This window comes from Polypterus senegalus, chromosome 15 (genome assembly GCF_016835505.1).
Source record: "Polypterus senegalus isolate Bchr_013 chromosome 15, ASM1683550v1, whole genome shotgun sequence".
Classification (NCBI taxonomy): Eukaryota; Metazoa; Chordata; class Cladistia; order Polypteriformes; family Polypteridae; genus Polypterus; species Polypterus senegalus.
In genome coordinates this window covers 39,425,027-39,438,581 of record NC_053168.1, presented here as the reverse complement: position 1 = coordinate 39,438,581, position 13,555 = coordinate 39,425,027, and the positions used below count along the sequence as shown (strand labels likewise).

The window sequence follows — 13,555 nt, the reverse complement described above, 5'->3', positions numbered from 1 at the left end:
AGGAGGAGGATATGGCTCTGAACACCTCTCCTCCCGAGAACCCTCACTGTCTATGTGTGATTTAAAATTGAGAAGTAGACACTGGCGCCAGAGGTAAGGATGAATGAACAGACCGCCCTCTTGACACCATTCAGTGTGTCCACTCCCAAGGCCCTATATGTATGTGTCATGAAAGGGTAGGTAATGGGAATGTCTAATTTGTGAATTAAAATAGAGATACAGGTGGTCACTAGGGGACAAAGGAGGAATACCACCCCTGCACCCCAGCAACTCACCTGCACCTCCAGGCCCTACATGAGTGTTGGTGTGATGGAGCGGGAGAAGGGGAGCATTAAGGGATGGGAAGGAAAGGAAGAATGGGGGGGAATGCCACCCCCACCCCGGTGCCAGCTCCCCTGCTGGCACATTTCTCTTCACTGCCATTTCTCTATTTCTTGCAATGATATGGAGGGGCGCGCATGTGCTTGGAAGCAGCTTGTAAAGTCCTAATTGGAGGGAAGGACATTTGGGTCATTAAGGGGAAAGTGGAAGGGCTTGAGACACTGTAGCCACCCCTTAGTGCACACCCTTGTGCCTCACAATGATGATACCAGGATGTGGCACCTTCTTTTTGAAATCTTTACTATGCTATCGAAAAACCTTAAAAAAATCTTTTTCAGTGAGTCTTAAACCCAAGAGCACCCTTTGGGGGTGACAAGTGGGGTGACCGTCCCAGGCCCCGTGCCTTTTGAAGTCCGTGTGTCCTATTTGAGTGTATTTGTCAAGTTATATTCTCCAGTATATACTGTATATATATCTGAGATGCTTCTAAGAGGAACCTGCATATCGAGACTCAATGTATACTTGCAATTTGGGTAATTTTCTAGAACAGGCCCTGCTAATTTCCGCATGACACAATATCGCATTTCGCAATGAATTATGAATTGCACTTTTTTAATAGATAATATCGTTATATTTTGATAAAGTCCATGTGTTGTCTTGCAAAAATATAGCTGAATACTGTAATGAGAATATCAGGTGTATGTTAACATTATTTTTATTAAATTTACAAGCAAGTTTATATAGTCAACACATACCAGTAACAGCATTTGACATAACTGGCCCCACGTGGGTTTGGTCAGCCCTAAGGCCCCACACACCCCTAAGGCCGCCTGTGCTTAAACCTTCAAAATGATGTAACTTAGTTTGGATATAAAAGTAACTAAGTCAAAATAGATACATTTTTAGTTAGAATGAGCATATACACTGTGAAAAAAATGCATGTGGTCTTAAGCCTGTAAGGCTGCAATGAAAAATGGAAATTTTCTATTGGCTGCTATTGACTTGCATTTTAATGTGTTAGAATTAAAAAGAAATAAAACATATTTTAAAATTTTCTGAGAACTATAAATGGACGCGGATAGATTGTGATATTTGAATAATTGCCTTTTTGTGCACTTAATGCATTTTGATGCCAGTGTTTGGTCATGGAATCACACTGTGATCTATCCCAGATCACCAGTGGTCAGCCATGAATGCAAGATGTCTGGGTTACAAGCAGCTCCCCTTTCCTATGCCATGAGCAACAGAAGAATTCCTATGCCGATACATGCAGGGACTGCCTGTAAGCCCTGCAAGTAGTTCTTGGCATCTTCAACTGACCTTTCTCTCTCACTCGGTCCCCATCTTCAGTGCAGCACAACCATTACCCTTCACTCACCCATGGTGCAAAACCTGATAACTACACCAATTGTGGACGGGTGTTAGGCTGACTATGAATCTTTCTTATATAGACCTGAACAAAGTGTCTTAAATCCCAACTGTAGTCCTCATATGTTTACACTTACAGTACCAGCCTGTCACATACCAGAACAAGCAGGAGACAAAGCCTACACTTCAATTCATGCATCATATAGAACTTGTGTGACCAAAGCAGAAGCAAAGTAGTACTGTAAGTGTGACAAAATAACACCAATACAACCTGGATAGATGGCTGTTCATCTTACTAGGATGCCTAGTTAACGAGGCGTCTGTTTGTCTTAGTAAGCTGCCTGATCTCTAGTCTGGTATGATCTCTGGAAGGAATGAATGAAAGAGATGCTCTCTTTGTGTCTCTCTGTTAACCCAGATATACTGTATACAAGACTTGTGCTTCGTAGATGCACCTCTTGGTTCAATGGGACACCATAGCATTGAGGCTGACTCACCTTTCATCTTCAGGCCTCTTTGACCAATCCTGTTTAGGCATGACTTATGTCCTTGAAACTACTCCCAACTAAGCTTTCTGCTGTAGCCCTTGGCCTAGAGAAAATATTTTTTTGGACTTTGCATGTTTACAACTGGCATGCAGAAACACAAAGTTCTCAGTTAATGGTGGTTCTGGTCCGGTGTTCTCTGAGTAGGGCAGGCATAACAAAAACTTTACTTATCTCACGTCGTATTTATTAAGAAAGATTCACTGATCTTGACTTTGCTGAGGATGATGTGATCTTCGCAGAGTCAATGAAGGCTCTGATTGGGGTTCTCGATAGACTGAGTGAGGAGTTTGAGTGTGTGTCCTGGATTAAACCAAGATCCAGGCATTTAATGACCTCTTAGGCACAGCCATCAACAGTGTGTCTGTCTGCAGAGGGAATTTCGACCTTTTCAAGAGATTTACTTACCTCTGCAGAGACATTCATGTCTCTGGTGACTCTTCCAGTGAAGTCAGTAGACGGATTTGAAAAACATGAGGTTTCATGAGGTCACTGGAAAGGGGTGTGTGATATCTCTGGAAAAAGACAAATGTCCACTCTTTAGAGTCCTGGTGCTTCCTGTCTTGCTATATGGTTGTGAAACATGGACGCTATCCTGTGACCTGAGACAAAGAGTGGACTCCTTCGGTGCTGTGTCTCTTCAGACAATCCTTGGGTACCACAGGTTTGACTTTGTGTTGAATGAGCGGTGCTCACGGAGTCCCAAATGAGGCACATTACTTGTATTTTAAGAGAGCGTCAGTTACGGCACTATGGCCATGTGGCACGATTCCCAGAGGGTGATACAGCTCACAGAATCCTCATTGTTGAGGACTTGAGTGGCTGGACCAGGCCAAGGGGATGTCCACATAACACATGGCTGCAGCAGATAGAGGGTCATTTCCAGAGGGTCAGACTGGACCGCGTATCTACCTGGGGGGTTGCCAACCTGGATCCTGAGATGTTTTGTCATGTGGTGGGTGCGGCAACACACTGTACCAGTCCATGCTCCCCAACCTGACCTGACGTGACCTGCTCCTGAATTTTTTCTAAATACATTCTTTATTATTACGTATATATGTTATATGAAGACCATCCTCACATCAATCAGAGTTCAATATTTAAATTCATCCTGAGATATATGCGAGAATACCCAAGGAAACAGGAAACTAAAACAAGAACATAAATTGCAAACAAGTACCAAAAAGAACAAACAGAGACCCACGACTTTTCCTTTATATTTTTCCTGTGAGCAAGTAAGTAAATATCTGTCATTAATCTTTAATGTAATTGATATACAAGCTTCCTGGAACATTATTGCATTTAAAGAAAAAAACAAATGAGGCTGACAGTCTGGTTCCTGGTGGTTCAGACTAGTGGAAAGGCAGCATAAGACTATCATAGAAACAAGTCTGATTCCCACTACAGAAGATTAATGTGAGGATGTTTAGCATCTGAATATATAATCTAAATTCCAGTAAAGACACAACATATTCACAACTGAAAAACAACATGGAAAAACTAAAATCTGAGATCTGCTGAATGCAAACATTTTCAGTTACTGTCTTGTGATATTTATAAATCATATCAGATTATAATAGCAGATCCTCAGAGGCACACAAATTTAGGCTTTTCATCTGTGCACACAGAGATAGTGGCATGAGAGAAACACACACTTCAGATTAGCTATGGTTCCTCTACGATCTGGTCTCCAATGTGTGACCTTTTCCCTCCAATGTCCAAATACAGAGTCTGTTACATTACTAGGTAATTTCCAGATGAGGGAAGCGCATCCATTTTGGCAGAGGCCTGAGAGTATAAAGTCATTCATGGAATGACTTTACATGAATGATATAAATGATATAAAGTCAGTCCATGGAAAACGAGGGAGCATCACCTTTGTAATGCACTAGTGTTGGTTTGACAGGCTCTTTGGATGTGACTTCTATATGACTGTGAGTAAGATGTACAGTAGATTTTTAATTGTTGTCAGTTCCGTAGCATCTTCTTTAAAGAGCAATTGCAATATATGTTATTGTATTTTGATTTTGGTAATGCAATACACAAAACAACCTGGTCATAAATCTAATGTGTGGTTATTCAGCTACATGCAACATAGAATTAGTAGTCTTACTTGAATAAAAAGTGCATGACTGAAATTTCACTCTGGGAAGATTCAAACTCAGAGTGGCAGAATTCAGTACACTACATTTTAAGAAACAATTTCTATGGAAATCAGAAGTCACTGAAGGAAAAATCAGGAAATAGAAATCAAAAACAAAAAACATCATGAAATTAGTTGTTTAAAACAAAGCTGAAGTCAAAGTGATGCCCACTGCTCTCTAATTTTCTTATACACTGGTATAAGGAGAAGATTGAAACAGGAAGTTATGTGGCAGAGGGCCTTCGGTTTATGGTGGAGCCAGACAGGAAGTTAACAGCAACAATTTGCTTATTATTGAATGAAAATATTTGTAATAAGAGGCTGACCTTTTGTTAAGTTTGCTCCCACATTCTGCTAACATGCAAACCTTTCCATAACTTTGTTTCACTGATTTCTTTCCCCCCAAGATCCTTTATGACTAAACCTAAATGTTTTGGGGCCCACTTGCTGGGAGGTTATGTCCAGTTAAATATCTAGGAATAATATATCAGACTTTGGATAGGCACTTAAAAAAAATGGAGGGCAAATTTCCTAAATTCTCTACACACACATGAAAAGCAGACAGACACTTAAAAACATCACCTGGGGATAGCAAGTGGAGAAGAGAAACCAATTAAAAACAGGAAAAGTAATTAAAGGAAGGATACTGAAAAATGACAAAAACTTAAATTGCTACCACAGAAGCTTAATGATTAATTCTAAACATATTTTCTTCTCAAAAGTGTCTTCATTTGATTTTAGGCTGGACATGAATTCATTTTCATGACTACTAGAATAGAACACAGAATTCAGAAATGGTACCTCTGGTTACTTCATCCATGACTTTTTATTCATTCATCCATTTTCTCAATCCATTTCAAGAGACATTATTGGGGCTCCTTTATACCAACCTTTGTAATGCGTCTCAATGTCTGACTGCTCTTTTTACCTTTAGCCAAGTCAGAGGTTTGCTTTCTTTTTACTTATCATGGTGTGTATTTGTGAAGGAGAGCCTCTGTATAAAGCCAAATTTCCCCCATGGGACTAAAAATATCATATCTATCTATCTATCTATCTATCTATCTATCTATCTATCTATCTATCTATCTATCTATCTATCTATTATATAGTGCCTTGCATTATCTATCTATCTATCTATCTATCTATCTATCTATCTATCTATCTATCTATCTATCTTATCAGGATCACGAGAAGCAGGAGCTCATCCCACAGAGAGAATGATAAGACCAAGTGTAACAGGGTGCAGCATTCTCTATGATTAAGCCCATTTTCAGTTTTCTATAATATAGTGTATATTACATCTCTCCCATATAGTTTGGTCTTCCACTTCCATTTTTTTTATCTTCAAATGCAAAGGCCATTGCCTCAAATGTAAGCATTTAAATCAATGCCATTATACTGTTTTAATCTGCATTTGACTTGAAGTGACAGTTAGTATTTATATAATAACAAACAATTCACTATGAATATACAGTATTCCTGGGTTTGGAGTTTTTAGCCATATCTGAGTTTAAACTTAGCTTTTCTCTTCAGTAAAAGGATGAAGCAGTAAACAGTAAGTTGGGACATTTGAAGAGTGAGCAAAAAGAAAGAATATGTTTCATGGAAAAGCAAAAAATTAATAAATTAAAAAAAAACAAATGTAGTCCTCTACTCTCAACAGACATTGAGTATTCTTCTTCCACATCAAGTCCAATCTTTCACTTAAGGTTCAACACCCTGATAGGATGTGAAATGCAGCATATTCCTCACATGCATTTGAGCTTGTCCAATATTTGATTGGAAATGTAACCCATAACAAAACAAATTAGGCATGTTCACATATAAAATGCAATTTAAGAATTCCAGATATTTGGTGGGACTTGCTTGATCAGATACTGTATGTCAGGACAGATTGGCATTTCCTGGTTCTTTAGTATTCACAGTTGCAGTCTGCCTAAAAGGACAGGGATCCTGATTTTTTTTTCTATGGTTAGAATAGGCCTGTGTATGGAAGTGGAACAGTGTTTTATTTATTTATTTATTTATTTATCAATCATGCTTCTGCATTGTCCCAGTTCTCTAAAGTTGCATATGGACACGTTCCCAGTATACAAGCAATGCATGCTTGACATTTCACTTCAGTTTTACTGCTACGTAAGCATGTCTCTTCCATCAGTGGTGGAAAATAGCCTCTGCCAAGATGCTCACGAATGGTAACCAGGCTCAGCCTTAGGAAGAAGAGCTGCCTTACTTTAGAATCTGTTCATATGTACTCTTTCACAGAGGTGGTCCAAATTTGTAATGATTACTTCACTTGCATCAGTGTCAGCATATCTTACATTTTGGCCATTAAAGGAATATTTCACCCAAAAATGACATTTTTTATATGTTACTTGCAGTTTGTAGTGATGGCCAAGAAAAATTTTTAATCTCATGTTTTCATGGGCAGCAGAGTTAGCATATTTTCTAATACACTCGGTGTCTGCAGATACCATTGCAAGACCACAAGACACAACATAAAAATGTCAGTAAAAAAATCTCATGTTATTTGTGTCAAAAATTCCACAAGTCAAGTCATCCAGTTGTATGCCCATAACGGGTAACTAAAATATTGGAAAATATAGTAAAGACATCTAGGAAATTAGAATAAAGCATCCAGATGAAACGTGTTCATACATGAACGAGATTTTGAATTGAAGACAGGATTTCTGGCCAGGGAGTGAGGGGAAGAGGTGGCTCCTCAGTTTAAAAGCTCAGTACCATGTGAATGGGTTTCCTCAGTGTGCTCTGCTCTGATTTTCTGGAAATCTGTAGCCACCTTAATAAAAGGATGCATGTCTGTGTGTCTGTCCGGTTGCTATGTCACTGCACAAGATGGTGCAATGCAATCATTTTTATAAAATGCATTGTAGTTGTCATTCCAACAGATGGTGCATCACAAATATTAACACTGCTTTTACAAATCTCATACCAAATGGCATATAACAGAGACATATAAAGTCTATGTTGATTTTTTTAGATGTCAAACCATCTGAGATACGTAGCACAGCTAGTATAAGAGTGTTTTAGCAAGAACTGCATGCTTTTTTCCCATTGTGGGCATATATCTGGATGACTTGGCGTATGGATTGTGCAACACAAGTGTATCCGACAGGAGACACATGCTCCTTGGACTGTGTGGATTTTTAAATTGCAGCTCATACAAATCCCTTCCTTGTAACCACGGTGGAGATACAAAGATGAGAAATATGGCACAAAAGAAAGGGTATATTTAAATTGTTTTAAAATGCAGATTTCACTCCATATACACACTGTGGTAATATAATGTATACATACAGCTGCAGGGAAGCCATTGAAACAATATAGTTTGTTGTCTATTTATGTGCATGCAGTATGTGGGATTTTTTGTTGTTTTTGTTAATTATGAATGATTTTTGTTTTATATGTATATTTTTTCAGTTATTTGGTTGAATGTGCACTGAGTTTTTAAATGTTAGTATGTTCCATGTGTTTGGTGGGTTGTCTGAGAGGGGCTGGGGCCATCTGCCAATCACCACCAGGAACTGCCCACCACCCTGTAAACCTGGAGGGTCTCCCACAGTTCCTGCCGGTTCATTTTGAATATGCTTAGGGGTGATGAGTACAAGTGTTTTTTATGATTTCCTAGATTTTCAAACCTGTATTCTGTTTTTAGCTGCAACTTGGATTCTGTTTTGGGACTTTGTTTGCTTGGAATTGCCTTATTGCTTTAGAAAATTCCTTTATGTCTCTGGGCGTAATGGAGCTTCATGTTATGTCTGAGCATTTTCATTAAGAATAAACCTTTTTATTTTATGAAGATTATATGAGGTCCTTTTTGTATCTAGCCAATGTCTGACTGTAAATCCCCATAATGGTCACAGTGGACATTATTGGAAGTGCCTTGGAACTCTTTACAGCTTGGGACTCCTAGTCCATAGCACAGTTTTCTTGCAGTTCTTCATTGGGGTCTTTAGTAATTGAATTTCCATGTTTCTGTGGAGTGTGGAGGCATTTTTCTAGTCACGTCTCCGCCAATGGGACTTCTGGCTTTGATTCTTCTTGACAGGTGTCAAGCCTTCAGATGATCACAGATGCCTGAAAAGATATTTTCCATATTTCTTTAGTTAAAAAAAGTATATATGCTAAACAGAAAAAACATGTTCACAAATCACAGTATCGCATAGCTATTTTTAAACTCGGGTTACACAAGTAATATGAGATTTCTTTCCACAAACATTTTATGTTGTTTGCTGTGGTCCGGCGATGGTCACCATTGACGCCTGTTGTATCAGAAAATCTATTATCTCCACTCTCCAAGAAAACAAAACACTGCAAACCATATGGGATTAGTAACATGTAAAAAAACAAATCTTTTTTCAGTGAAGTATTCCTTTACGGTGTTTTTTCTTGCTTAACCTGTACATTTTCTGACTTTTTAGGAAATTCACAGTACTAGGGTGTTGTACCGTTTTAGCCATTATGAATGTAGTGAGAAGTCAAGTAAAATGACCCCTTTTATTGGCTAACTAAAACGATTACAATATGCAAGCTTTCGAGGCAACTCAGGCCCCTTCTTCAGGCAAGAAGATGGATTACATCTTGCCTGAAGAAGGGGCCTGAGTTGCCTCGAAAGCTTGCATATTGTAATCGTTTTATTTAGCCAATAAAAGGGGTCATTTTACTTGACTTCTCACTAGGAAATTCTCATGAATTATAGTAGGTTTTGACCATAGAAATTTCTGGGTTATCAGAATATTTGTCTATAGTGCATACACATGCTCTCGACATGGCAAGATACTGACTGAATCAAAAGAGGTAACTTGCATATGTATTATAATTATTCAAAAACTTCATTTCTATAAACATGAATGTATATTTGGGGGGGGTGACATGGTAGCTCAGTGGCCAGTGATGCTGCTACAGCTCCAGAGTTCTGGTTTGAATCCTGCCTTGGCATCGTCCATTGAAATCTGGAGAACCGCTGAATGTTTTTCCCCAGGTACTCCAAACTTACTCCTGAAAACACACAGATTTATTGGCAACTGTAGCCATGTGCATAAGTGGGTCCTACAGTAGACTGGCACCCAGTATAGCACTTAGTCCTGCCAGTATGGGCCCTTACCCCCTGACCTGTACTAAGCATATTTCATTATAAATAAGTATATCGGTTCATCAGGTATAGCTTAGTAAATATGAAACCAATTTTTCCTATGATTAAGTAGCACTTTATTCAGTTGCTCTCAAATTTCATTCTAAAGTCTACAGCTTTAGTCTTCACAATTTATTTATGAAAGGATGAAGAGTTTCTGTGTATTTTGTGTGTGCTCTGAGGAGTAGTCGCAACAGCAAGAATCATAACTTATTGTAAAAAATGCTTACCATTAAAATGATTTAGTAATTGTTTAAGAATAATGATAATGAAGTTAACCTTTCAATGTTGACTGGGAAATAGTTTTCTGTGATTAATGACCTATGAGAGCCACCAGTCAACATGTTCAAGTCATATACTACTGTATTATTGACCTTTCTGACACATTCCCCAAGGCTGCATTCATTCCTACATTTCTTCTTGCTCCTGAATATACATTTGAAGGTTTCCATCAGTAGACAAGGTAGGTCATCATTCAAAAGTGACACAGGCATTCTATTACCTATTACCTTAAAAATGGCAAAGCGCGTTTAGTACTCATATTGAATTTAGATTTCTTCAAGTGTCTTGACTAAGCATCTGACTGACAGGTACATGAAACACGTTTAACTAATTTAAAAGAGCGAATCATTGTATATTTTGTCTGATTTAGAGTCAACACAGTTTTGTCATGGAATCTCCCCAGACTACTCACACAGGTGGTGCAGGGGTAGCACTGCTGCCTTGCAGTAAGGAGATCATGGGTTTGTGGCCCAGATCTTCCCTGTGTGGTAGCACTTTTAGCAGTGAGAAATGCGCTACATAAATGTTATGAATTCATTATTATTATTATTATGATTATTATTATTATTCATTGAACTGCCTGGGGGCGGCACGGTGGTAGCACTGCTGCCTCGCAGTAAGGAGACCTGGGTTCGCTTCCTGGGTCCTCCCTGCGTGGAGTTTGCATGTTCTCCCCGTGTCTGCATGGGTGTCCTCCCACAGTCCAAAGACATGCAGGTTAGGCGCATTGGTGATCCTAAATTGTTCCTAGTGTGTGTGTGTGTGTGTGCCCTGCAGTGGGCTGGTGCCCTGCCTGGGGTTTGTTTCCTGCCTTGTGACCTGTGTTGACTGGGATTGGCTCCAGCAGACCCCCGTGACCCTGTAGTTAGGATATAGCGGGTTGGATAATGGATGGATGGATGAACTGCCTGATATTTTAAATTCTGAAGAAGGGTTTAGACATTTATAATACAAAATGATGATAATGAGGTTTCTAGCAAAGCTTTTAGCAATATTGCTGTGAATATTTTAGACTTTACAGATGATTTTCTTTGCTGCAATTGAGGGGTTTATTCATGTTACTCTGACAGGAGGCCATCCCTTGATATTGTTCTAGGAAGACCGTGATGGTTTTTCTGCATACCTAACATGTGTACCCATTTAGACTAAGGCCCCTTGTACTCTGTAGCATTGGCCCTACTGCCCATGGCTCACGTGGATTGGAAGGAGTTAGATGGTTTTGACAAATCGTCACCATAGTTTATGTTTTTTTCTTTTTGGTTGTGATTTTCCCAAACCCTTTGTCTTGGTTTTCTTTCTGTGTTGTTTTTTTCTTCCCCATCCTTTATCCTTTGTGCCTCTTGATTGCTGGGATGGGGACTCTAGTTAGATTTAAGCAGTCAGGTGCTGTGGATGTTTTGTGGAATATTTGAAGACACCATTGGTTTCTACTTCTTCCATGTTCATAGGCTCCTCTTTTGTTTTTTCAGTATTATGCTTCTTCCTTCTTTGTAAGTTTTGTGGTCCCTTAAATATGGAATTCTACTGATGATCATTTTGAAGACCTGAATAAGGTCCCCATTCAGTCTTCTCTGCTGGAGATTAAGGAGGTGTAACTCATTGGGCCTTGGGTTGGACTTTGTCCTTCTTCTCTGCATAACTTTGAGAGTCGCTGTGTATTTTTGCGGCATGGTGACCAAAAATGTATCCGGATTTGGTTTCACTAATGTATTTTATAACGTCTTTTGGCCTATATTAACAGTATTTACATGACATAGCCTCACATTTATTTGTCTTTTTCTTTCTGCATATGGCCTATATGATGCAAATGTTGTGTTTTGCCTATGAGTAACACTTTGTACTTTTATACATTAAAAATTAAACTGCATTTTCCAAATATTCGCCCAGTCCTGAAGATTGTCCCGATCTTTTTGAGCTGATTTTGCTCATTGTCTGATATTATCCCAAATATTCATGTTATCTTTAAATTTCAGAAGTACTAGCTATACTGGAATGAGTACAACTAACATAAACTAGAAAGGCTAAGTTGACAATGAAGGACCCCTGATCTCAACCTGGAGATTCTTATTTGTATTCTTTCTCTCCAGGGAATTAACAAACTAAAAATCCAGTTTTATACATTACTGTATTGCTGATGCCTTGTTTGGACAAGGAGTTTCATGTTTTTTTGCATTGATATCAGAAGGTAACAGTTATGAGTTTATTGAGTTGTTTTAAATGAGGTTTCCAAATCCAATATACAGATTGAAATGGCTATATACAGTATATAAATGATCTGAGCTTACTGTCCACAAGGCAAAGATGAGGGTTAGGTGGGATGCCAGTTGGACAAAAGACAAGAGTGAGGATGGACACAGGAAAAACAGATCTTGGAGATGGAAGCTGGCTCTTGGTACCAGGTGCAAAACTCATGCATGAAGTTGGAAAATGCAAGATATATTATATATTAGATATATTTAAACCTGTTAGCACAGAACTGACTCTGAAAGCAAACGTCTCGATCACAGATTGTTTGTCGCGTTCTTTGTATTTGCCCTGCAGGAAAGCCCCTGGATAGGTGTTAAAAATCCCAGGCAGAGAGTGCTATAGTTGTTTGTTTCACAGGTTAAAAGGTTGCCTTGTTATGACTGTTCAAAGCTAAGTAGAATCTGGTGATGGTGGCAACTAACATCTACATTTGAGGTCAGGGTCTTTTCCTAGAAAAAGTGGTCTGTTCTTTCCATGTAAGCAAGGGTTAGCTGCATCAAGATGAAAACAGCAAGTGTCTTTATTGTCTTGTTCATGAGGGCAGGTAGAAGTGATCATGAGATAGACCTACAAGGTAGGTCAGTGGTAGTGCTTTTACGAATGTAGAGCTGGTCTGTGAGGGTGAAGTAGGGGGCTATGTAAGCAGACAAAGCTTCCAATTTATGGCAACTCAATATTCTCATCTTCACCTCTGATGATACACTCTTTGTAGTGACTGAAAGAATGAGACACCAAGAACAAAATAAGGTTTCTGTCCATGATTAGCTCACTATACATGACAGCATGAGGATCTTAATAATACAGGACGATCACAAAGCGATACTGCTGTTTCTCCAAATGAAAAGGAGTGAAGAGATAGACCCAGCATACACTGGAGGTATTATATTTGCTTAATGTTCTGGGAGCAGCTGGGTATTCCCAATAAAGGGCTAAAGGGAGCTGCTGAAGACAAGGAGGCTTAGTTAGACCAGCTCAACATGCTGCTCCTTGACCTTAACTAGGAAAAGCAGAACGTAAATAATGATGGTGATGATGACGATGACCTTGTGAATGGAATCTGTTCCACCAGTGACATTAATGTAAAAATCCTGTTTAAAACTCCAACACCTATCTATCAACATTCTAACGTATTACAAGTATATTTTGTTGTGATGTGGATGTATCTTTGCCAGTGGACGACCCACTGTCAGGCCTACATGATCTTTAATAGTACAAATGTTGACTGTGTTATGATCCACTGCTAGAAACAGCTGGCACCGGAATTTGGGAGGAATTCAAATAACAAAAAAAAATCTCTTTCAACACTAAATAATGGTGATTTTTCTCTTCTTTTTCTTCTTCATCCTCTTCTTCTTTTTCTTATTATTATTTGTTCTTAATGCATGGCATTTCCCTGTTGCTGTTTAAAAACCATTTCATGTTTTTAGTTAGATAGATAGATACTTTATTAATCCCAAGGGGATTATTATTGGTATATTTTGGTATTTTTATATTTAA

The 13,555-nt window shown here is 38.8% G+C and overlaps 1 protein-coding gene across 3 annotated transcripts in view; it reads left to right on the top strand.

Moving 5' to 3' along the window:
- The window catches only part of LOC120516124 (retinoic acid receptor beta-like), an 878,498-nt gene that overhangs the window by 330,575 nt on the left and 534,368 nt on the right, over nucleotides 1–13,555 (top strand). The gene's annotated exons all lie outside the window — the stretch shown is intronic.